This window comes from Stegodyphus dumicola, chromosome 4 (genome assembly GCF_044657685.1).
Source record: "Stegodyphus dumicola isolate Sdum_Otavi_A_Nest chromosome 4, ASM4465768v1".
In the NCBI taxonomy this organism is placed as follows: Eukaryota; Metazoa; Arthropoda; class Arachnida; order Araneae; family Eresidae; genus Stegodyphus; species Stegodyphus dumicola.
This window is the reverse complement of record NC_140771.1, coordinates 112,076,134-112,102,902: the sequence shown is the minus strand read 5'-3', so window position 1 is coordinate 112,102,902 and position 26,769 is coordinate 112,076,134. Positions and strand designations below refer to the sequence as shown.

At 30.9% G+C, this 26,769-nt stretch overlaps 1 protein-coding gene across 5 annotated transcripts in view; it reads left to right on the top strand.

The window, feature by feature from the left end:
- LOC118187717 (neural cell adhesion molecule 2-like) overlaps nt 1–26,769 on the top strand; it is a 1,091,694-nt gene that overhangs the window by 249,414 nt on the left and 815,511 nt on the right. For 4 of the 5 annotated variants that reach the window (XM_085815342.1, XM_085815343.1, XM_085815339.1 and 1 more), the window contains exon 2: nt 21,845–21,988. The exons of the other annotated variant lie outside the window; for it this stretch is intronic. The gene's annotated coding sequence lies outside the window, so the exon portion shown is untranslated. The remainder of the gene's footprint in view (nt 1–21,844; nt 21,989–26,769) is intronic. 5 annotated transcript variants of the gene reach the window in all.

Genomic DNA, 26,769 nt, shown 5'->3' with positions numbered 1-26,769 from the left:
ATTAAATTCCGAATATTAAAATAATCGCATCAATACATCAAAAGTAGCCATCACATTAATAAACATCGAAATTTTCTGCAAGTAAAGAATCTGTAATTTTGTTTCTGAATTTTTTTTTATATTTGTAAAATTAAAAATAGTAATAATACAAAAAAATAATTAAACATAAATTTCTAACTGAATTTTCAAAACGTTTGTCTATGTCATTAAAGGAGGCTGATGATGAAAACCATTTTATTAAAAGAGGTCGATGCGAGTAAAATCTCTTTTTGAGAATCTATGGTTTTAAGTTTCAAAAATGTCAAAAGGAAATGCAAGTTAACGAAAACGATTTTTTAAAAACTTAAGAAATCATTCGGCGCGAATTACACAAAAAATGGTTTAAAACATTTTTTGATTAATAATATCAAAGCTGCTAATTTGATATTTATTAACAGGATATAATGTAAACTAAATTAGTTTTTTTTTATATATCTCAGGAAGGGTATTAAAATAGTAAATTAAAGCTTAAAGTAAAAAAAAAAAAAAAAAAAATGCTTAATCATTGAAAGTCTGAAATTCAGACGTAAGTCAAAGATCTGAAATTCAGATGGTAAGTTAAAGATCTTATACTTCATCGAATGGCAATATACTTAGTTATTCTAGAGAGCGAGTGAAATAGAAATACCTTTGCTTTAAACAGTTGAATTATTTAAAAATGTGGTATGGAATTTCCTAGGTGTTCTGGTGTCTTTATAGCTAAATATTACAGGCCACGTTTTCACATGCTAACTGAAAAAAGTATACAACCTTATAAGGACAAAAAAAAAAAAAAAAAAAAATGTTAGCGGTATTGAGATGAAATTCTGCCGATTGGGAACATGTGTACACATGTGTAAACCGAACATTGGAAATAGAAAATGAATGCATCCTGTTCCACTTGAGGGTGTACGCAAATGAAAGGAGATTGGATTACAATGTCGATATCTTACCTTATTGATTCAATTAAAAAGCAGACTGCGATATATTAATAGAGTTCGTATTCATATATATTTCAGCTTTATTTTTTAACAAAGTAAAAAGCTCTATAAAGTTTTAATTGCTACTTTATCTACTATTATCGAAGATCCTTTCCACAAATAACTGATTCGTTAATACCCCTGAATACTCGTTTGTTTGATCTAGATTCGAAACTGTTCTGTTTCCATATCGGCATCTAAATGTGTAAACACCGATACAGAAACAGACACTTGGTGAAGTCGGTATTTAATAACTACTAAGCTGAGAAATAAACTCTTAAGAGATACTTGATTAATTTCAATATTTTTTCGTGATCGTACATGTGAAATTGCGTTGTGTAGTAAGCATCCGGGACTGTGCCGTGAGAGGATCGGATAAACAGACAACAGTATTTCATAAGCAAGAACATAACAAAATTCCAAATTAATTCTGAGTTTATTAAGTATTCTCATGTCAAAAGGAATTTCCATTAACTTACTGGTTATACCTTCACCTTAGTTTAATTTTTTGACATCAAAATTTTATCATGAAACATACTTATTTACCTTTCCAGATAAAAAAAAAAAAAAAAAAAACTATTAAATAAATCATACAAAAAAAATACACATTTTTCTTTGTCCTTAAGCAAGGGATTTGACATACAGGCTAATAATAATTTCATAATAAAAAATGCACATTCTTAATTAGATGGAACTTTGAATTTTAAGTGAATTTTAGAAATAAAGATATTAGGATGAAGGCGAGTTTTTTTTTAAGTCATTGGAAATTAACGTTACAGTTAGCAGGTACTTATTACCTTCTTCTATTTCATTAAAAAAATAAAAAAAAAAAAATCTTATCTGGAGGGTAGTCATCTTGAAGAGAAAAATGAACCGTTTCACTAATAACCGTCCTTACAACACCTGGCTAAACGACATCCTGGAATACAAGAAATGGCACGGCGATGACTCCTACATTTCACGAGGAAACTCAGTTCACAGTCTAGTGGGATTGAATAATGGAAGAATGATTGTAGCCCTTGTTGTAGAATGATTTAGCCACTATCCTCACAGGAAACTGTCCAAACGTGAACCATTGAAGTAGTACCCCTTACAGGACAAGCTGTTATAACACGAATCGTTGACGTAGTATTTTCTCAGGAATAGCTGCCATAACCCGAACAACTGAAGAATGATTTTCGCAATAAATATTCGGCCATGCCAGACCATAGCGACTGTTGCTGGATAAACTATATCGGCCATGCGAACCATTATTTTTCTTTAACATGCTGCACAGCTAGACAACTCTCATCAGTAATTGTTCGGCCAACAGAATCAGCAAACGCTCAGATGCATGCTTCTCCCTGCACGTAACAAGGCCGGGAGCATGAAAATGCTGCTTCCTTCCTTTCCCTTCTCCTTCGAATGAAGGGGTCACCTACACCCAGACGATCCAAGCAAAAAGTGTCTGTTCTTCAAAAACTCCTTCACTTCCTTCAGCAAACACATCTCCCATAATGCCATTTTTAACACCCCTCAATTTTAGCACTAATTTCCGCTTTTACCCCGAATGACCGAAAAAATGTTTACGACACATGCGCACACCAACCGTCTTTCGCCAAGAACATTGACACAGCAATTCGCCAACCTGATGACTTACCCGAAGGTGAAAATTGACCTTTCCATCACTTAAACAAGTCCTAGGGGTCAATCGCACAAAAGAAATTTGTTCTAGAAAATTCTAAAGGACAAACAGCACCAAGACAAAGCGAAATTCGTCCTTTTTTCAAACCCTTCACAGAGAAACAAAATTTTGAGAAAATTCAAAAATAAAAGAAAATAATAAGTATTTTTTGAAGCATCTGCCTTTCCCCAAAATTAAGAATTACAAAACTGAATTAATCATAAAAATAAAAACTCAATTTAATGATAAACATTAAGATTTTCAACTAAGAAAATAATTAATCCAGTTCTTTATAATAGATCAATTAATTATCTACACAACAAAACTTGGCTGACGGCTTGGTTTGGTGCGAGCCAGAGCCCCTTAGAAAGTTCTCCAATAAGAAGTCCCATCACTTAGAAAGACAGCCTTTGTAGAGTTTGCCATATTTAAATCACATAATTTATCAATTTTGAATGTATGTTTTTATTGTTTCTTGTAGGGGTTTCTTATAGGCCTACCAGTGAATATATAACATTGCTGAACTCTGCTAATGTCACCATTTGGAACGGACTGATTGCATTAGAATTTTATTGAATTTTTTATACTTGTATCATGAAACTGAGCCAGTTTTCTTTAGAACATCTGCTACAAAAGCATGGATTCCTTAAGTCGAATTGTCGAATTGCAGTAATGTGTTCTACAGTAATCAAATAACCCAATCCCGCATTTGTTCTTAGAATATTATCATTAATAAACGTAATGGAGTCATGAGTGATAACATGATCCCTTCGTTCCATATTTCGTTGACTAAAAATTGAAAGAATAAGGCAAATTTTTCAAAATAAAAATAGAAGCAGATGTTTCAAGGCATTTTCATTTCCCTGGTTTATTATACTTTAAAACTCCTCATGGAAGATTTTAATGTGCCTTAATAAATTTTTGATGCAGCTGTAAATGCAATAAAGCAGACTTCAAAAAGAGTTCGCAGAAATATATGTTCTAATTAATTTGCAGGACAAATAATAGGAAGCTATTAATCCAAATATTCAAGTTTCATACATCATTAATCAAGCAACACACATTTTATTAAGGCAGAGGGCAAAGATAGCGTAGTCATCATTTTTAATTATACAGTAATACAAACAGTTAGTAATTGTGATAAGGAAACTTTCCTGGTATTTACTCGATTTGGTCAAATCTACAGCGAAAGTAATCAACAAAAATTAATAAAAGTTCCAGCTGCACTTTCAACCTCAATCAAAATTTCAGGCTAGTCTTATAGCAGCAGACTCAACTATCATTTTCTCACAATTAATTAAAGAAATTAATGATGTATCTAAGTTTACTTTAGTTATGGGAGAACACGTCGAGCTCCGAACAGCGTTTCATTTGCATTAATTGTTTGAAATTTGAAAAATCATGAATAGAAAATAATTTTCGCTTTTAGACTTCACATCAGCTTTGGATGTTATAAATGGGCGGATATTTTACTGAAAATTTTGTTTTCTTATAATTATAGTCTAATTAATTACTCTTTTTGATGGAAAAAATATAATTAGCTTCGTAATTTACAGGAACTGAAGATTTCATAGAAATTTCATGTGCAATTGTTTCTCTTTATACATAATATTGTTTCATTTTTATGCAGAATAAAGGCATTATTATATATGCTGAAATAATAAAATCAATCCCTGCATTTTGTGTGCGTATGCATTTGAGTTGACGTACAGAATATACATAAGCATACAAAATTCTGCTTCTGTAACTGCAATTCGCAAGCAATTATAGTTATTCGCAAGTAATTATAATTATTAATCAAGCAGTTAAAAAATTCTCATCTCAACACACTAAAAGGCACACTCTTGTTTTAGGAGATTATAAAAATTCTGTTGTCGTTCCCTTCTTTCCATCAATTAGCTATAAAGTTGCACATATTTTGCAGAAATTTAACTTTCGGGATGTTTATTCTCCCATCAATAAAATTCCGAGTTCCATACTCAAGGACCCCATTCCGGATATGAATTCTTGGGGTATTTATAGGATTCCTTGCCAGTGTGGTTTAATTTACATTGGACAAACTAAGAGAGCCTTAAAATTTCGCGTCAAGGAACATGAGGCATATGTTAGAAAAAAGGAAACACAGAAGTCTTCTGTTGCTCAACATTGTTGGTCCGAAAACCACACTTTCAGTTTTTCTGCTGCTAAAATTATTCAAAAAACATCTTCCATTGGAGAACTGGATTTTCTAGAGGCATTTCACATTCATAAAAATCTTTCTGTTCTAGTTAACGATCCTAATTCCAATCCAAATTTGCCTTCGGCTTTTAAAGAAATTATGTTTTAGTTCTGGTTTCACCAACAGATGGCGCCACTTGCTTATTCTTGTCCAGGTTTTCTTATCTTATCTAATCATTATTTCCTATCTGGTTCATTTGTGGTTTTGCAGCTGAAGATGGTGGTTCGGTAAAACCATCGAAACTAGTCCTGTGAAAATTTTGTAAATATAACGCTGATTTTTGTTGTTTGACTTCTGAATTAGTATTTATTCGGCGTGTTATTGTGTCTTAATTATAGAAGCCCCAAACATTCTTATTTTTTGCTTTCTTTTTTGCACGTGGTGTGGCCGCCATTTTGTGATTGCATGAGTTTCGGTAAGTACTTTTTTGCAATTTTCAAGTTTTGTTTATATTTTGAATATTTGGATATTGTGCTTTGCTTGTCTGATTTCATGCATTTTGCTTACAAACGTTTTGTTTTCTATTAATTTCAGTGAGGGATTTTTCTGCTGTTTTGTGTGTGCTTTATTATTGTTTAGTTAATTTAGTTTGATTTTCTGTATTGTTTATCATGCCTTCATCCGTTAATCGTTTCACTAAATTACGCCTGAAACGGCAAAAATTCCTGAATCATCTTGACTTTTTACTTAAATGTAAATGTAAAAAATTTATCCCCAATTTTATTCAAATCAAATCTAATCAAAAACCTTCGAGTCGCGTTTCAAGAATTCTGTTAAATTGCAAGCTTGCCTTACTTCGGTCCGTCATAAGGGATACACGTCAACAATTGTCCAAAATTGAACGTGAACTCTATAAGCTTCATCTGGAACTCGCTAAATCATATCCAAAATTCACTGCCCTTGAACAAAAGTCTTGGTCTAGAACGGAGAATGCAGTTAACCGTCATAAAAACACTCTTGCAGTTAAATTCGAAAAACTTCTTTTACAATCTTCCAGTTCAAGTAGTTCAAAAAATCTTCCCATTGTAAACATCAAGCCAATAGTTAATATTTCTGATGTTAGTCTTTCAGAAGAACAAGAGAGAATTCTAAAATATAATTTTAACTTCTCACAAACCTGTAAACCCTTGATTCCAAAGATTTTGGCTCCTATCGAAAAAGCTTTCAAGTTCAGTAAAGTTTCAGATTCACAGAAAGAAATGATTAGGCATCTTATCGCTCATAATGTGAAATTCAATAATAAACCTCTGAAACCAAATCTAACTGCGAAAGAAAGAGCTACATTGCGTGAAATTCATTCTAACCCGGATATTATTATTTCAAAGGCCGACAAAGGTGGCCAGATAGTCGTCATGGATAGGAACACTTACATCGATGGTGTCACTAAACTCTTAAACGAAGGACCATATAATCCGATCCCTAAAGATCCTTCACCTTCGAACTTGTCAAAAATAAAAACTGCGATCAAATCTTCGCAAATCATTTCAGGCAACTTAAAACATTCACTTATCCCATCTGTTGCGAATTGTGCCAGATTATATGCTCTTCCCAAAATTCATAAAAGTGGTATTCCTTTCCGCCCTATGGTATCAAATTTAGGTACTGCCTCGTATCCATTAGTTAAATATTTAGTTTCTAGATTTTCAACTCTATTAGACAATAACATTTACACCATAAAAAATTCAATAGAGTTTGTAAAAAAAGTTAAAAACATTTCTCCTAGTAACTTACTCATGGTTCTTTTGATGTAAAATCATTGTTCACCAATGTCCCAGTGGAGTGTGCATTAAGATGTCTAGAAACTAGACTTCGCGAATTTTATTTCTCTTGCATCGAAATTGATGAGCTAATTTCTCTCACTCAACTCTGTTTGAAACAAATACATTTTGTTTTCCAAAATAAATATTACAAGCAAACTGAGGGATTAGCCATGGGAAGCCCCCTCAGTCCCATCCTGGCTGATATCTACATGCATTATTATGAATCAAAATTGTTTGAAACTTTAAACTTCCCGGCATGGTTCCGCTACGTAGACGATACTTTTACTCTGTTTGAAGGTAATAAAGATGATTTAAATAAAGTTCTTTCAACAATGAATTCTATTGATCCTGCTATTCAATTCACTTTTGAACTTGAGACTTGCAATTCTCTTCCTTTTCTCGACATTCTGGTCACACGTAACACATCCAACTTCAGTACTACTGTTTACCGTAAACCTTCATCGGTTTGCCTTCCACCACACTTTAAATCATGTCATCCGACTAAACAAAATTTAGCTTCATTTTATTCCTATGTTTTCCGTGCTCTTCAAGTTTGCTCCTCCAAACTAGCCCTTGATGAAGAACTAAATTATTTAAAAGCAATAGCTATTGACAGGGGCTTTTCACCCAACATTATTAATCAAGCAGTTAAAAAATTCTCATCTCAACACACCAAAAGCCACACTCTTATTTTAGGAGATTATAAAAATTCTGTTGTCGTTCCCTTCTTTCCATCAATTAGCTATAAAGTTGCACATATTTTGCAGAAATTTAACTTTCGGGATGTTTATTCTCCCATCAATAAAATTCCGAGTTCCATACTCAAGGACCCCATTCCGGATATGAATTCTTGGGGTATTTATAGGATTCCTTGCCAGTGTGGTTTAATTTACATTGGACAAACTAAGAGAGCCTTAAAATTTCGCGTCAAGGAACATGAGGCATATGTTAGAAAAAAGGAAACACAGAAGTCTTCTGTTGCTCAACATTGTTGGTCCGAAAACCACACTTTCAGTTTTTCTGCTGCTAAAATTATTCAAAAAACATCTTCCATTGGAGAACTGGATTTTCTAGAGGCATTTCACATTTATAAAAATCTTTCTGTTCTAGTTAACGATCCTAATTCCAATCCAAATTTGCCTTCGGCCTTTAAAGAAATTATGTTTTAGTTCTGGTTTCACCAACAGATGGCGCCACTTGCTTATTCTTGTCCAGGTTTTCTTATCTTATCTAATCATTATTTCCTATCTGGTTCATTTGTGGTTTTGCAGCTGAAGATGGTGGTTCGGTAAAACCATCGAAACTAGTCCTGTGAAAATTTTGTAAATATAACGCTAATTTTTGTTGTTTGACTTCTGAATTAGTATTTATTCGGCGTGTTATTGTGTCTTAATTATAGTTGGTTATAGCCTTAATCATCTAGACACAATTTCAAGTAACGCCTCACCATGTTCCTCAGTTCATGATAGGCTTTCTCAATGTAGTTATAAGAATCGATTCTTATGTGGAATATTTTGCGTGAAATCCTAAGGTATTGATTCCAATTTCACGCCGGTTGAATTCAGCTAACAAGAAAATGAAGTAAAACACACTTCGATGATTTTAACTTTCTTTCTTGTGAATTGAAGTAGATGATTTAGACGATTTCGATGAAGGTGAAACAAGGAAACTGTTTGCGTTACTTTTATTAATTTAGGTAATAATAATTTTTTTTTTTTCGTTTCAGAGTTGCTCTCCAGATAGAACAAAATGGTATTATGATATATGACGAATTCACGAAATTCATCTCTCCTATATTTTTATGCGTTTCTACTTTTAATTCACTTGCTTTCTGAAATTATTCTTCTTCATCACTGGAATTTTAAATATGAAAACTTGTAAGATTCTTTACTGTGTACTTTAAAGTTACAGTTGAGTGTGAAGAATCTTAAGAACTGATTAGCGAATAATCGCTTGAGTTCGTGGTACAGGAAACAACAAGTAAGAAGGGTGAAATAACATTTTTATTATTACAATACGATGTAACAGAACTCCGTCTTGGGGTTGTACAATAAAGCCGACACTCGGACTTAAGAAACTAAGAACTAAAATAAACTAATCTTAACTAAAAAGATATAGCCGAAGCTATCAAAAGTCTAACAGAGTTGGCCCCTTAACGCTAATTGAATGCGAAGCTATCAAGGGTCTAAAGTACGGGCAAGCGTAATAATAGTTTACGAGAGAGTAGCCTTAAAAGGCAGACGCGTGCTAGCCAGAATCTCTGGCTCTCTCTTACTAAGACAGTGGAACTTCGCGGTTAAATAACCCTCAATTTGCATTTAAACGTGATTCAAAACTACGTTCTGGCAGGAAGTTGTAAGTTGAAATTCAGAAATGATAGGAAAGGAATTTTAACTCAAAATTTAACTGTTAGATGAATTAATATAATCTTTACACACTAGATAAGGTATTTTCTCCCTCTTCAGGGCGGGCGCCTTCGTGATGTAACTGGATAGCTCGTTCGGCTGGCTAATGGAAGAGCCGGGTATTAATCCCAGCTTAGGCAACACACATTTTTCACGTCTCTTGCATCTTACTGGTCCTACAAGTGGCGCCGAGGCTAAAAAGCGGTGGATGATAATTCGTCACCACTATGATCTGGCAGCTGAAGTTCCTACTCCCATTCGCCCTTTAGGGAGGAAGTATGTAGCATGTTTTTAACTCCATAAACCACGTCCGGCTGGCATTGGGCGCTCCGGTTATCGAATTCTAGGGGCTCTGCACGTTTTTTGCGTCTCCTGCGTCGATAAACCTAATGACTCTATGATTAATTTCCATTTAATTTTAGAATTTGAATTCGTTACAAACTTAAGCACTTAGTTAAAATATATGGTACAATAATTATCCTTTACATAAAAAAAATTAAGTTTTATTATTATTATTATTATTATTATTATTATTATTATTATTATTTTATTTGCATTTATCAAAATATAATTCTTAGTTTAAAAGTTTTTATCTTAAGATAAGTTTTTGATTCCGTTGGTTGGAGTAACATGTTTTTAATCTATCTTTTCTTAAAGATATCTCTTTCCATTTAAAATAAATAAAATTTCCTTTTTTATTAAACACCGAAAACTGTCCAAAAGGAAGTCCAATCAAATCGGGATTCTTAACCGCTCGTTGTTAATATGATAATGTATTTTTCAGCACGAACGGTAATGATTTTGTTAACCGTTACATCTAGAATGATTATATTGACATAGGTATGTGTGTAATTAAAATAAAGCGAATGGTCCGTTTCTCATCACTAGAAATCGCAGTTTCAATATTAGGGAAGCAATGCTTCAAATCGTTTCCACTGTCGCTCTAAATAACGATAAAGCAAAACCTAAATCAATCATTATGCAATATTTAACAAATATGTTTCTGTAGATATTCTTATGAAAAGCAGTTTGCATTAATTCAAAAACTTTCCACTTTTTAACTAAAATGTTTTGTTTTTATATTATTTATATGTTAATCATAGGACATACATAAACATTTTAAGTAATTATAATTTTTTTTTCTCTAAATATGTCTGTCGTTTAACATTACTTTACGCTACACTGCAAAAACACTGTATGCGTGTGAAAGTATTCTGACTTTATATGTATCTTGTACTATATGATACTAAGAAACTGTTTTATTGAAATTCCAACGACAGTTTATTTTTTTCAGTTTTAATGTTAACATCATTCATGTGTATCCTTCAAACGGGATTTCACATTTCGCTTCAGTATATGTTTTCTGCTATTACTCTTCTCCAAAATCTGGGCATTTACAATGCTTTTTCTGCTGGTTTTTCGTCCTTAAAAACGAAATCCGCAGTGTCTTCATAGATATGGGTTCAAAGCTTTGTGAACCGACTGGTTGGATTGTTGGTTTTCGTTGTTTTCCCCATGCGTAACGGGAATACGAGACAATACCCCTTAAGTCCTCCACGAAGGCATCTCTCTCCTTGGGAAGATAGCCTTGTGAATTTTCTATATTCAAACAACTTTAACCTTCTTAATTAATTTCGTTGTGATAGCTTTTGATCATAAATATCCGTTATGTGCTACCGAAGTTCCGAAACGTCTAGCTTCTAATATTAGCTAAGTTAGTATGTGAAAGTTATATAGAGCAGAGATCATAACCTGACATCAGGTATTGTAATACTTATCATAGTTACATAATATTAGCTAAGTTAGTATGTGAAAGTTATATAGAGCAGAGATCATAACCTGACATCATGTATTGTAATACTTATCATAGTTACATAATATTAGCTAAGTTAGTATGTGAAAATTATATAGAGCAGAGATCATAACCTGACATCAGGTATTGTAATACTTATCATAGTTACATAATATTAGCTAAGTTAGTATGTGAAAGTTATATAGAGCAGAGATCATAACCTGACATCAGGTATTGTAATACTTATCATAGTTACATAATATTAGCTAAGTTAGTATGTGAAAGTTATATAGAGCAGAGATCATAACCTGACATCAGGTACTGTAATACTTATCATAGTTACATAATATTAGCTAAGTTAGTATGTGAAAGTTATATAGAGCAGAGATCATAACCTGACATCAGGTATTATAATACTTATCATAGTTACATAATATTGAAATTATGCAGAAAAACATGCATAACATTTAAATGCCTGTGTATAAGATTAAATTATTGAAAACAGTTTACAGTTTGCTATCCCTCCGAAAAAATGGAAAAAATTCCTTTTTATTAATCGAAATTAAAATTGAAGACTCATATAAAAACATTAATATTGGAAACTTAATAAAAGGAATTAAAAAATAAGCTATTGTATTGGTAAATATTTAATTTTACACTTTTGAGCTACCCTCATAGAGTTATAGAAATATGTAACATGTGTATATGTCTATATGAATACACATTGATTGAATTGTTAAACATAAAATTATGTACGTATAATAAAAGTGCACATGAACAATTAGGAATAAAATTCACATAGGACATGCAAGAGGAAATATTCGATGACTCAACGCAGTCGAATGAGTAATATGAGTACCGCTTTATTTCGTTTCAACCGAACCCCAATGGAGTGTAAATGAATCAATATTTATATTTTTCTTAGTATATGCATTTTCTTTTAAAGTTAAGCTACATTGGAGTCGCAAAGTTAAACAGGGTTCCACATTTCGTAATCATATACTGAACATATACTTTTCCATTCATCTAGTTCCATGAATAATATTGCACAGAAAAGCAATTCTATGAGAGGAAGACGAAACGGAAACGATTGCCGAGGAACGGATATTTATTGGAAATCCAGAGCAAACGAGATCCCATGAATATTTCAATCGCAACTGATGCATACTTTTAAGAGATGCGCGATAAAATCTGCATCTTCCCTTTTAGAATGGGAGTAAAAGAAACAATACTCTTAAGTGTGGCAACGAAATCTCTTTGGAGGGAGGACAAAGGAACAAAAACAACTTCCTGTCGCGTTTGTGCAATATATTATGTCCTTTCCGACGTTCTGGGAGAAAAATCGCTGTCCGTATTTTACACTAATAACTGGATTACTTCCATAAACAATGCTTTCTATGCTTTTCTAAACGATTATTCCGGAACGCAGAGCAAAAATGATTATTTTGTTATTTTTGCAAGCTTTTATTTCTTTATATCTTTCTTCCTTCAGGACTCCTGGTACACAAAAGAAAAAAATCTATTTCCATCTGAAGAATAAGCGCAGAATATGTTCAATACTCAACAAAAGATAAAAACACAGTCGTACGTCATATCTCGCTGACTTCTGTTCCGTGATATAGGTGAGGTTAAGGTTTACTTCTTTTCCTATCGCAAGGTCAGAAACATTTGGCTACTTTCCACATGAGGTTAATTTACATATTGAGAAGTGTGAACTTAGGTAGTGAGACAAGAAATCAATTTATTATCGAGCAGTTTCATGTTTCTTCTATTTAAAACATATTCTTATTTTACGTAATATTGCATTATAGGGATAATCCACATCATTACCTCGCTAAAAAATTATATCGAAATACTCCCTAGTCATTTTCCGCATGTAATTAAAGGTAAATAATGCTATCAGGAATAAGCATAATTCATTATTTTCTAAACACCTTGTAGTAATGTAACTTTTGTTGACGATGAGTTTTGTCAATAACTCTTTTACAGATATTGTTTCGTATATTAAACAGTATTACTCAAAACTGTAAAAGCTTTTCAAAAATGATTACGCAAAATGAAAACCAAATTAATTCCATTAATTATTCTATCCTTTAATTAATTCCTTAATAACATCTTTACTTTACTAAATGTATTGTTTAAGTATAAAACAATTAACTGATTTTTATTATTACGCAAATTATTACGCAATAAATTATTATGCAAATAGAAAAACAAAATAATTCCATTAATTATTCTATCCTTTAATTAATTAATTAAAAACATCGCTACTTTAATAAACGTATTGTTAACAGATAAAATAATTAAATGCGAGAGAATAATTGAGGGTTGAAACAACAATTTTTGGGACAAGTTAGTGAAGCTAAGCATACGAAAGTAAAAGACGCATAAACTCTTCTAAAAGAACTAATATCTGTAGCATAATCCTTCAAGTTATTGCCATATAAACTTACAATTTTTGCATTTTGCTACAATTTGAAACTCTAGACAAAGAAAAAACAAATAGTGTCAAACAAAATAAAAACGAATAGTGTCAAAATTCCTCTAAACAATTAACACCAACTATTTTGAAAACAAAACTTCAGGGTATTATTTAAAATGGAGGGGGAAAAACACCTTTCATTTGCCTTCGATTTTGAATAAAACTGTACCGATGATGAGTGGAATCTCGCGAAGGTCTTTCTTTTTCAGGAGCAAATTTTTTACTGCTGAAGAAAGGAAACTGTGTCAGATCACATCATCAGATCAGTGTCAGATCGCAACCAGTAGAGCTTTCGAAATAAATTTTAGTTCCTGAAGGCGGGGGGAACAAGGAAAAGGAAAAAATCACTCTAAAATATGGTAGAATTTTATTCAAAATCCATTCCTATCTAATGCGTTTTTCTGCTTAATTTTAAGGTTAACTATTTGGTGATAATTAATCTCAAATTATATGTCTAGCTTCTGCTTCAAATCAAGTATTATTAATATTGAGAGGTATAAAATAAATATTACGATTTGAAAGAAGATAGCCAATCATTATACATGTTTTAATACCTGTTTTTAAATTAATTCATGCTTTAAAAGTGACATCGTTTCAACTTTTTCCATTATCAAAAGCTAGCTAGATATTATTCTAAACATCCCTTATTTGAATAAAGAATGGAAGCTAATCTGCATTTTTCTTGAAGTAACATCTTTGAACTTTTCCTTTAAAATAACAAAAACATGTCCTGTCTCCTCACCAACTGATGTAAATGCAGAAAAAAATGTAAATTTTGCTCAAAGTATTTTCACTGCATATTTTGAGTAGTTAACACAGGGGAACAAGAGAATTTCCAAATATATCAACATGTACTTTGTTTGAGTTAAAATTTGACTCTAAGTTCTGAGAATAGTTTTGTTGCTATTTTTTTAACGATTGTCCTTCGACTTTACGTACTTTAAATGAATTGAAAACTATCTGCATTATAAGAAAAATATATGAATTTTTATGACAGTGGTTTGGGAAAAACTCAGTGCATGGCCAAATCACCAAATAACCCTCCTATAAATAAGGTTATTTGTTAAGTTTTTATCTTGACGAAATGTATACGTTAGAATAATGATTTAGTCAGTTTCGTCTATTCTTTTTAAACTAAATTAAACCAATCTGTAAAAACTGAGCTTAGCTAAGTACTCTTCTATGAAAACTGTTCGCAGCTTTTACCTGTAATTAGTAAATTTCAGATAATTATTGACCCAAATGATGGCAGACTACATCAAACGTTTTTGAATAGATCATAAGAAACAAGTTAATTAATGATGAAACATTTTAATATATATTTTTGACTAGGAGATTTGTTACATAATGTTGGAAATAAGTTTTCAATAAACGATAATGTCAGTAAATAAAATATGAGGTAAATAAAACGCACCGCAAATCAAAAGAAAATTAGTTATTAAAAAAAATACGTTTTTAGTTTTTTTAGTTTTTTACTTTTTTAAATGAAGGATATATGCAAAGCAGATGACAAAACGAGTAAAAACACTGGACGTAGTATTTCTGAGAAGAATAAAACCCAGAGCGTATTAATTAAAATGAAGCTTTTGTATTCTTTAAGAATTAAAATTATATACAATAAAAAATTCTTGAACATTTCACTTTACCATCTCTCTGCATTATTGGCAAATGAAAAGAAAGGACATAATTGGCAAAATATGAAAATCTTGAAAGAGGAATTCATAAAATAGACAATGAAGTCAATATGCGGTGTAAAATCTTTTAGTAACTACAACTTTACTAAAAGATTTTAAAATTGTAAAAGTATTACTTGGAATTGCATTTTATTTATTGTTACTAGGTTTCGTTGTACTAATTCATATCTTTAACTAGAATTGAGTGGCCCACCAGCGGTCAAGCGGTAAAGTCACTGAACACTGGTAGTTCCGACCTGCGTTCGATTCATGTCGAACGGGTTGGCTGCATGTACGTATTCGTAATTTTTCCCATGCATAACGTGTATACGAGCCAGTTTTCCTTAGAAAGCCCTCCACGAAGGCATCCCTTCCCTTAGTCAGATAGCCCTGGTGTGCTTTGTCGTAATCTCAATAAACCAACTATCTAGAATTTCATACATTTTTATTATTGGTTTTATAATATGTGATTAAATTTCATTATTATAAAATTTGTAAGGATTTTCTTCCATCTTACCGCGTACCTTTGGAGTGAAATTGTAAAGTGTATCCGGATGCAATCGGATGGTTTCATAATAAGGTTTTAAAAGCGACGACTGCTTTTGTACATTTTTTGAACTTGATTTTAGACTCTGATTAACTCATTTAAAAAATTATCCGTTACAAATGTACAGGATGTGTTTCTGATAAATATTCACATGCATATTATTGACCCAAATGATGTCCATATGATTGCATTATAAATATACTTTCAGAATTTTATATATTTTTGTAATTCTTCCTTCTTGTTTACATAATTTGTTAACCGAAATTTGTGTTTTCAGTTGTAATTTCAATATTATACGCACGTTATTTTCCTTTTTCTGTATATGCATATATGATTGATAGCTTTTTCATTAAATAACATTTTCATTTTATTAAAACCCCGGATGGTTTTATAACGTAGGATTTATAATAACCCATCCATTCGATACTGCATTAAATTCTTTAAGTTTTAATAACTAGCTTGTAGAACTTATACGCATTAAAGACAAACCTTCATATCCGAACTTATGTAACATAATATAAACTCAGAAATTCCGATATTTCCTCCCGCATGCTTCCAGGCATTGCGAGGAAAGCAAAGAACGATATCTTGCAATTATTCTCAGAGCGTTTCATACAGATCGAGAAATAACAGCAAGATATTACTTTCCCAAACCGCATTTTACCTTCATCTCGATAGCAAAATTTACTCATTGCTCCTCTTGCTAGCAGCGGGTATTCGTTCTTCCAGAAACGGCGGAAAATTGCTATCCACAGCGCTGAAACGAATCAGACCGAGAATAAGAAAACACGGAAGCATCCATTTGCTAAAGGCAAGCTCCCACAATAATTGCTGCACACGGAATGGCACGGAATTTCCAGTTATGGAAAGTTTCCCATTACGTTGCCGAAGCAGCTAGCTTCCCGAGGCAGTGGAGTCTCGTATGTGCTCCATCGCTGCAAGGAAGAACAAAATAGTATATTTATGAAGGGAGAAAAACATTTTAGGAGAGAGTGAAATCGTATCTCCGGGTGTGAGCAAAGTAGAAAGTGATGAGAGAATTCTTCATTTTCGTTCGTGTTATTGAGAGAAACGTAGCTACTTAAGTATACGATTTTTTTACGAATATTAACAGATAGAATTTTATTGTTGTTTTCCTTCTCAATGACAAGCGAAGTATTTAAAAGAAATAAGATAGAATTCATTTCAGTTGCCATACGAGATTCAAGGAAATTATTGCTTTTTCACTAAAGTTTGGCTATTTTTCTTTTTCTGTGCACATATCGTATTAAATGTCTCAGCAGTTTACTAGACATCTACATGTGTACTATTATCTAAAAAGGAGTATTGCTTTCTCGATAAATATTTTATTCTTCTGTAAGACTATGTTTGGCCTGAAAAAAGCTAGTCTTGCTTCAAACAAAAAACACTTAAACAGAAGAAAATTTACCATTCAAGAGGGTTACTTTAGAATAATTTAAAAAACTATCATTTTGATAATGTAAAACATAATTTATTTATTAACATGTAAGAGTTATACGTGAACAGTAAAAACTGATTCCGTTTTCTACAATAGCAAAATTTCTTAAATTATTTCCACTTTCTTAATTTTTAAATTTAGAGACTCGGCGATAAATATAAAAATTATAAGTTACGAGAGGCGTTCAGTTTTTATATTTAATACACGTTAATACCATAGATGTGTAATATTACTTTCTTAGTCTACTACATATTTTCTTTTGATTTCAACACACTTAGCAAAAGGCTATGATTTTCAAATGTTAAGGAAGAAAAAATAAAAATGTTTTTGCATAGCCCTCAAACTGTTTTAAATCCTCATCGTCGCTATAACGTAAACAACATAAATATTGCTTCAGTTTTTGATACAAAACGAAATCAGTTGGGGCTACGTCTGGTGAATACAGTGCTGGAGGAAAATCTGAATTCCGCGTTGTTGAAAAGAAATCCGTGAAACTATAGCCTTGTGCCTTCAAATGCATTATTTTTCTGCCGAGTTTGCTGAAGCATTTTACATTTGTGACTTATCGGACGTGAATTGATAGTTTAACATAATTAGCAACTGGGATTGCGTTATTATATGGTCAATGACTCTTGATGACTCTTGATCTCAAAGTGTTGTCCAAGAATGCTATCCAGATATCTTAGTTTTGAATTTGTGTGCAATGGAGATCCATTGTGTCTTTACAGATCTCTCCGAACCATTTTCTTCTCATTTATAGAGTTAGCTTTCTTCTTTTGACAACAACTTATCATAATTTTTTACTGATATGGAATTGATGCTTATTCTCATAATATGTTATCAGTTCTCTTGCATTACATATTTCTCGTCTTCGTCATAAATTTATTTAATGGTCATACTGAAAATGAGACCCAGTCTGGAATAACGAGTGAATTTTCTTCAGTTTAGACATTGCAGCCTACCTTCAACGTTGTAATAAAAATGTTACATGATTATAAACTGCAATTATTCTTTTCAGGAACCTACTTTTGTCGAGAATCGGAACGCCAAATGAGGTTAATTACTTTCAGTGTTAGCAAATATTATTGACAGACAACTATTTAACATGCTCTTTATAATCTTTTGTTTCCGTTCTTATTTCTAAAGCATAAGACAATCGCTTAACCCCTTTTGCTCATTCTACAAGTTTTACATCCGATTTAATCTTAGAGGCTATTTAAATTTCTTCGTATATATATAAAGACAGAATGAAGGATAGCAAACGAGCTACATTTTAGCAAGTTACAACTTATAAAGAGCCTGCGATGTAAAGCTATTGATGTGACGAAGAATAAAATTATCCGTTTGTAATGTAAATTGCTAAAAATGTTTCAGGATATGATTAAAAGTAGAAAAAAAATTAAATATCTGAATAATATTCCTAAATTCTGAGGTCTTACATTTCTTATTATTTTAGTTCTGTTAATCACAAGCAAATTATTTGCACAGACTCATTAAAATACGTGTCAGCATAAGTATTTTCAAGTACCTTACTCAAGGTTCATCAGATGCAGAGTTCCCAAAGTCAGCTCAAGATGTTTAACAATATCCTTATAGTATCAAATTAGTGATTATTTAGGCATGACGATAAGTACGAAAATTGGGCTTATACAAATTACAGAAAACTGGTTTCTTTATTCTTAATGTAATTATCTGTGGATCTATGAGTAGTGTTAAACGTTCTTTACCAAATGTATCCAACATCAGGATAATTGCTTTTCAGAGCGTTTTTTCAATTATTTACGTATATAACTATACATAATTTATAATTATCTGCTTTTCTTAATAAGGTATTTTAGAGCATTAAAACCTCGTGAAATATTTATTTTTTAAAAAGTAAATAATTCTGCTTTACCTTTCTTTTATCTTAAATGAAACTACGTATTTTCAAGAAAAGGAATTTCAAAGTAGAAAAGAATGATTTATCTTAAAATGAAACTTCAAAAGACGAACTTAATAAACTGTATAAAATCATGCAATGATAACTTCTGAATAATATCTTTGGGTTTTGGAAATTTGCAAAAAAGAAAGAACGAAGCTTCAGTGGAAGATTAATAATATAGTTAAGCCTAATTACAAAAACATTAATAAAAACACAAAATTATTTTTATATTTTTAATACTGCATAAATAGATGTTTTTATTTTCAGAATGCGTAGAAAATCGAAACTTGAAATGTAACTATTTGTCAGATTAGGAATTGCTGATAAGCACGCCCCAGCAATCACTTGCCATAGTGCATATAAATAGAATCTCCGTTAACTGGCTGTTTATCAGCTAGGATATTAGTTAAGTTTAATAATCTGAAATTTAATTTTCTAAACTCCTTAAAACATTCATTACGGTGTCTGTATAGAGAAAACTTCGCATCCTTAAGAGTAGTATCTGAAATGAGAAATTTTAGCAATTTCTCTTGCAAAAATGGTTAAATTGTTTTCCAGATTCATTATTACTAGTCTACAAAAATTAAGATTTATGCAGTTCAGCTTAAACATGTTATTTTAGGAATTCTTAGATTCTTTAGATGTAATAGCAATATTATATATATTTAATAATTTTTCACCCTTCGATGACATTGTTTTTTTAAAAAATGTGTTGAACTTTTTCTTGGAGCCACAGCTCCAGGTAACTTTTTGGCGAGCTCTCTACAATTTCTCATTTCCTTAATTTTTGCAGCATATTGCGGTAATTACTTCCTTGCTTGTTAATATATATATATATATATTTACTAAAGAAATATTGATTATATTATCTGCTAATAGGAATTTTAGTCGAAGTATCTAAAAAGAGTAAACCCACAGGTAGGAAGTTTAATTCCGAAAATTGTTTTAAAGTAACTTGAATGTAAATTGCTAAAAATGTTTTACAGGGACTTGAAGTAAATCATGAATAACAAAATTTTAATTGGAAAAAGAAATTAAATTAAAAGCAAGCAATTATTGCGATTTATCGGAAATTAGTTGAATTTTCAAGGGGAACAAACAAACCAACTCCCGTTCAACGAACAATAATTAATAAATAAATACGAAGATGTTTCATCTTTTACTCAAGTAATAATGGTGATGCCAAACTTGCAAATTAAGTTAGGCCAAATATTTCCATGAAGTGAAGGTATTTAGAATCAAATTTTTCGAAATTAAACTTCCTACCTATGGGTTCACTCTTTTTAGATACTTCTACTAAAATTCATATTAGGAGATAATATAATCAATATTTCTTTAGTAAATAAATTATTGTTATCTTTGCAGCTATTGCGCAAGTATTAGAATAACCTGTTTTCGAACTTAGAGAATTTAAGATCGTACAACATTATATATATATATATATATATATATATATATATAATTGAAAAAGAAAATGTAAAGCTAACTGGTAATTAGACGTAAGACCTATCTGGTCTCAAAAACTTTTGCGCATAATGCTGCAAAAAGATTTGAAAGATTAGTAGTAGGTAGGAACATTGCAGCGAACTTGCTAAAAAGTTACCAGGAGCTGTAGCTACACGAAATATTGTAACACAGTACTACATAAATAATAAGAAACTTGTCTGGAATAACTGGAAAAAACTGTAAACACGCGATAAAACTGCCAAATTTAGTGCTTGAAGACTTGCTAATGCACGAAAAAATTAATTAATCTGACCGTTGTGAAATGTGAAAAGTTAACTCACATGAAAAATAGATCGACGGAAAAAAAATATATATAAGGAAGGTACAAAAAAACATAGATTATAAAATGTCAATATATAAAATGCCTATACATAAAAAATTAAAATTAAAAAAATAATAAAATGAAGACACAAAATGCATCAATACAATTTACAATAAACAATAATTAAATAGCGGAAAAATGGTAAATTAACACACTCGTACTCTCAGTTGGCTTTTCAAGGGAAAAAGACTGTTTTACGAAATAGGTTAAATACCATTACGCGTTTCGCCGAAACAGACCATTGAAGCTCTTGTTTAATGCGAAAAAATTTTTCATAAAAGAACATTAATATTTCCGAAAAACGTTTTGGAATAAATCCTTTTTTGTAGCTCCACTGCTCTGTTCCTTTTTCCCGACGCGTATATATATATATATATTTGCTTGAATAGCAGTTATTTTTATCCTGATACACATTCCTAAACACCCCATTCGAAATTATAAATATCAGTTCCCAAAAACAATAAATTTGTTAAATCTGCGAAAGATTAATCTTTTAATGTGTATTCTGATTTTAGAGGTTGAGCGAGCTGGCTTAATGAGAATTTTGACCTTGTTTGTGCTAAAAATGAGAGCTATTACCCTAAAATTATCCTCCATGAAGTCATCCGTGAGCTTTAAATGTTTTCCCGTGATTACGTAATTCCCTTCAGTCAATAATATCAGAGCCTGAAATCGGATTTTTTTTTTCTTATTCTAAATAAAAGAACGTTTTCAGCTGTACAACTGCTACCTGAAATTAAAGATCAGATTTTATTTTCAAAAATAAAATTATAAAGATCAGCGTTAGCCAATATTAGATACTTTTATCTATATTCTTGAAATATACTTGCTAGAAAATTACAAACATGTATGGTCATTTGTATCAGATATAATTTTAAGAATTCTTACAATATTTTATAACCATATGTCGTTCGAAATCAGTTGTAATTTGTGTAAAATTCATTCTATACAAAAATTCTTTATACAAAAATACAGTGCAAGTACTTTTTCGATGTGTATGTTTCATCATATCAATGTATACATTTCATGGAGAAATTTAATTCTAGCTTTAAAACACCAAATTGTTAAAATAATTTCTTTTTTCTTCTTCTTTTACAGGTAAGATCACTAGCGGTTTTCTCAAACAAAGAAACACTGGAAATTTTCACCACGTCTATTATGGCAATAGTTGTTAAAGTTTTATCGTAAACATCTTGGCAGTTTTTAACAGCACGAACTCTTGTCAACTACCCTTCATCGCAGGTAACAGCTATTATTAACAAGCAATTATTTTTTTCTAACATGTAATTATTTATTATTTTCATTTTATGTGCCCAAATCTTGTCAAGATGTGTTATGCTCAAGATGGCACTGAAGTTGTTCTAGACTAGTAGAAGTCTTTAGCATCACCAAATTTTTGGAAAGCAAGAGAGCATTTAAATATGTTTAGGTTGCAAACATTTGTAAACCTGTTTTTAGTTATAAATTCTGAATAAAGAAAATGAAATTAAATTGCTAAAATTAATAATACTAATAAAAATGATAATTACATTTTCTGCATTTACTGATTTAATATATTGTACTATTTCTAAGGTTTTAAATGAATTAATTGCTAAAAATAAGAAAATAATTCCTCTACATTTTTCTTTGTGGGTTCTAAAATTTTAATATCTGTTAGTTTTTGCATTCAGTTAGGCGAACAATAATTTGATAGTAATTATATTTCAGTGAGTTTTAAATGATATGTTGAATCATGCGTTTTCGACTTCGAACCTTAATTTCTCCTAAGATTTCAATACTTCAAACATTATTCTATAATCGAAAAGAATATTCTTTGATCTTTAACACATTTATTTTCTTAATGATTAATATATCTCTTAACTATGTCAATTACGCATTGTTCTTTTAATAAAATTAAAGCAAAATTTCTGCCGACAATCATATTCTCCCTTCTTACCTGTCTTCGAGTAGTACTTCAAGTCTTATGCCAGTTTTTATATTTCTGAGTTCTTATGGTGTTTTCAAACATTTTATGGGAATATAATCTCCATATTTACAAGAAATGAAGAAAATCAATTGGAAAGTTCAATCATTTAAATAAGTTTCTAAAGCAAACTGCATGTCCTGTAAAAATATTAAAAATACAATAAAATTACAAGCTAAATTTTGAACTTCTAAATAGCTTCGAAGTTAAGCTCAGCTACATATTAGTTTGAATTTACACATAAGTTTAACAAGTTTTCAGAATTTTTTTAATGATTATAACGTTTTGTGCGAATATATAACTCTCAATATGCAAAGAAAATTTAGCATTTTCTAATTACTACAAAGATCCTAAGAAACTGAAAAGAAAATTCTAACAAGCTTTAACCCAACAATAACTAAAGCTTTTTCTTAGTTCGTGGTTTTAAGTACTTAATACTGTCTGTAGTTATGCGCCGCAGCAAAAGTTTGTTGACTGATTACTCAGTATTTGCAAGTTTATACAATTTGTCAAATTGTTCGCTTTGTGTTACAATAATACATAAACTTCTTGGAAATATTATATATTTATATCGGTTCATCGAGATGATTTCATTATTTAATGATAGAATTATCATTTTTATGTTCTATGTATGATACCACAGTACATGATTGTATTTGCAAGATCACTTAAGCGACAAACTGCAGGGCTCAAAAAGAGTCACAAGAGTCACTTAACACAAAATCTTAATTTTGCAGAAGACAGAAGTAAATGAATATTTTTTTAATGTAAGACATCTAATTTACGCAGTTTTATATTTCATTGCTTCTATGAATAAATAAATTCCATTGCATGTTTAGGAAAATGCTGAAACCTGAGATATTTCGTTTGACATTAAAGTGTTTTGGTTATAACATTTTTCAATTTTTGTTGTTACCAATCCTCGAGTCTAGCTTCTGCTAGACGAGGTCTACGAGTTTATTCACCTTCAAAAAGTCATAAACTAGCATAGGAGACTTAATCAGGTCGTCGTAGGACAAACCCAGACACCTATGAGTTTATGTCACCTATTTGTCAATTCTTTTTTGCATTTATTTGAAATTTATTAATTATGAATTTCAATTTTTGGACTTTATGAAATATTAGTTCTAAATTTCTTACTTTATGTCTTTAATTATATATTATGTATATATAAATGCAAAATAAAAAATGTGTTTAAAAGTCATTATATATTCAATTTGGAATAAATCACATACGAATACCAAAAGAACCAGAAGCACAGTGGGAAACTGCAAGAAATTGGGAACAAAACATGCAAAAACAAAAGGTTCAATAATTAACATGAAATTTGCATCTTTCGTTGCCTCATTATCAGGGAGTTGGTACAGCAAAAGAAGTAAAGCCTATTTTTGAAGCGAAAAACCTATAAGTTCTATATCTTAAAAAAGCAATAAAAGGAACCTGTGTCTTTATTACTCCAATCCCTACAGGCTGAAGAAAGAAGCAAAATTTCCAAAATAGCAGCATAAAAAACATATACAAATTAAAAAAAATAGAGAAAAAATAGGCAAATTAAAAAAATTATATTGAGTAAATCCAGTCGAAAAACAACACTTGTAAAAATTAATAATCCCGTACTTTGAAACAAAACCATCTGCTAATTTTTTAATCCAATATTTGAAAAAAGAACACAAATTCATGCAAACTTTGAAAAAATACAGGCCGAGCAATAAAGCTTAAAAATTTACAATTTTAAGTGGACTAAATCCAAATCAAACAAAACAGAATTAATCATTGTAATACGTACATGAAAATTAAATGAAATAAACGAAAAATTGATCTATAAAATATCAAATAAATACAAAAATAGAATAGTAAGTTTTCGAAATCTGTTACACAACAGCAACAAAAAATTTTGAAATGAACAACTGCGTTCACTTTTATATCAAAACAGGGAAAATATGCTAAGTAATATTTTATACAGGGTGTCCCAAAAACATAAATCTCGGCTTTTATTCCTTAAATACTATCGTGTACATATAATATAAATTACAAAGTAACGTAAAAGAAGGTAAAGAATTTTACGAAATCAATTTAAATTTTCAAGGAAATAAATTTAAAGAAATACACAATTAATATTTTTATATGGCTCCCGTACAGAAAAATTCTAAATCAGCAAAATGTGTCCATAAACCTATAAAGTCGTGTACTATACTTATAATAGTATGAGGTGGTAAAATTGATGCTTGCCCTTACAGAGGACTAATAGTGTCAAAGTTTTCTTTCTTAAAATCAATTTCTAATTTACCTTCTCCATCTATAATACTAGCATAATGAAACCTCTCGTCACTATTACTTACCTAACATTGCATCTAAAAATGACAATTTTTTTAAGAACATAGAGAGGTGTCATTAAAAATCACCATTATAAGACTAGTATCTCCATGAGGATCATAAATTATTTGAAATCGTTGGTGGTCGTTTTTAGAGGGTGCACTGCGTTTATCTTAGATGAGAAAATGATCGAGAAAAATTTATTTGCAAAAGAGTGGCTTAGCATTTAACTGTTAGCACATCAATTACTTCAAAATATTTTTGATGTGCGTATGGGGCTTTAAATTTACAATTTAAAATATTATAAAGAAATACAGTTAATTTCTCTTGTCACAGCAGGATGTTTTTATCAATAATAGAAAAATTTCACTCTTCGAACTTCTCAGTAGAAATCACCGAGAGATTATCTAATATTAATCTGAAATGTCAGTAAAACTAAACAGCTGGTGTTCATTTTTGCGGTGGTGTATACTATTGAAACCACGAAAGTAATCTACCTACAATTAAATATCATTTTAGAAATAACGTGCCATAATTCATCAGCTCACATACTCTTCTTCAGGTAAAATAGAAAATCTTATTTTTCTCATTACTGCATTTTTGCTTAAAGTGTTACCCGTGATTTACTCGTGAAAGTACTTACCCGCGACAGTGATAGTTACCCGCGATATGTGATAAATATTTTATTGTAGAATGTAAATATTTTACACTATACAATTTTTGCAGTTTGAGCGTTGATGTGATAATAAGTCTATGAATTGTTTAATTCACTTGTCATAGAAATTTTTCTTCTGCATATTAATATAAAAGGTAATTAATTAAAATGTTTTTCGGCTTAAAAATTCTAACAATTAGTAGGTTAAATTTGACTTTACTATGCGAATTATTTTGGTTATCTTCACTCTAGTTAAATCATTTCTAATATAAGTATTACTAAATTTTATTTTTAATCGACTGATATGCAAAGAACTAAAATTTTCTTTCCCTGCTCGAGGAAGAATTAAAATTACATTTCCATCCTTTTCGTCACTCTCTTCTCTTTAAACCCTGTCCAATTAAATTCTGAATGAATTGATTTATTCACAACAAAGAATAACTACTTACTTACAGTAGGACATGTTAAAGGGATTTTAAAAAACAGGTGAGAACAATTGAATGTCAGGATTTTGATGTTACGAAACGCCTTAATTTCAATGCAATTCAAGAGCGTTTTAAAAAAGCTAAAATTTGAAGACATGTATTGTTCTGCGATATATGTGTGTACTTAAAACAATGGATTTCGCTTAAGCACCGTCAAATAATGGCGCAAACCTCAACGATTAAAGACCACCGCATTTGCACAATGTATCCAGAACTGAATAGCTAATGTCATGATGTCATTTAGCATACTAACGAAGCAATTAACAACGGTAAGGAAATTAATAAATGTCGTAGCACTGTTCTTTACTTTTTGAGATAGAAAAAAAATTATTCCCTTAAGAGAAAATTAAGAACCTAAGCTCTTGTAAGAAAGCTTATTAAAATCAGCCGTCGAATATTAAAAATGACCGGCAACAGCAAACCTTCTCAAAAATGACTTCCAAGATTAAGGTCAACTAGCTGGTGAAACAAACAACATCAATTAGTAGGAGTCTCTAGTCGCATCAGTCAAAGACTTCATGGCTCTTGCTCATTAAGGTTAATGAGTGATATCCGCACGGAGTAGCTGTTGCAGAAAACGATCGTTCTCCTCAGATAGCTGGCGTGT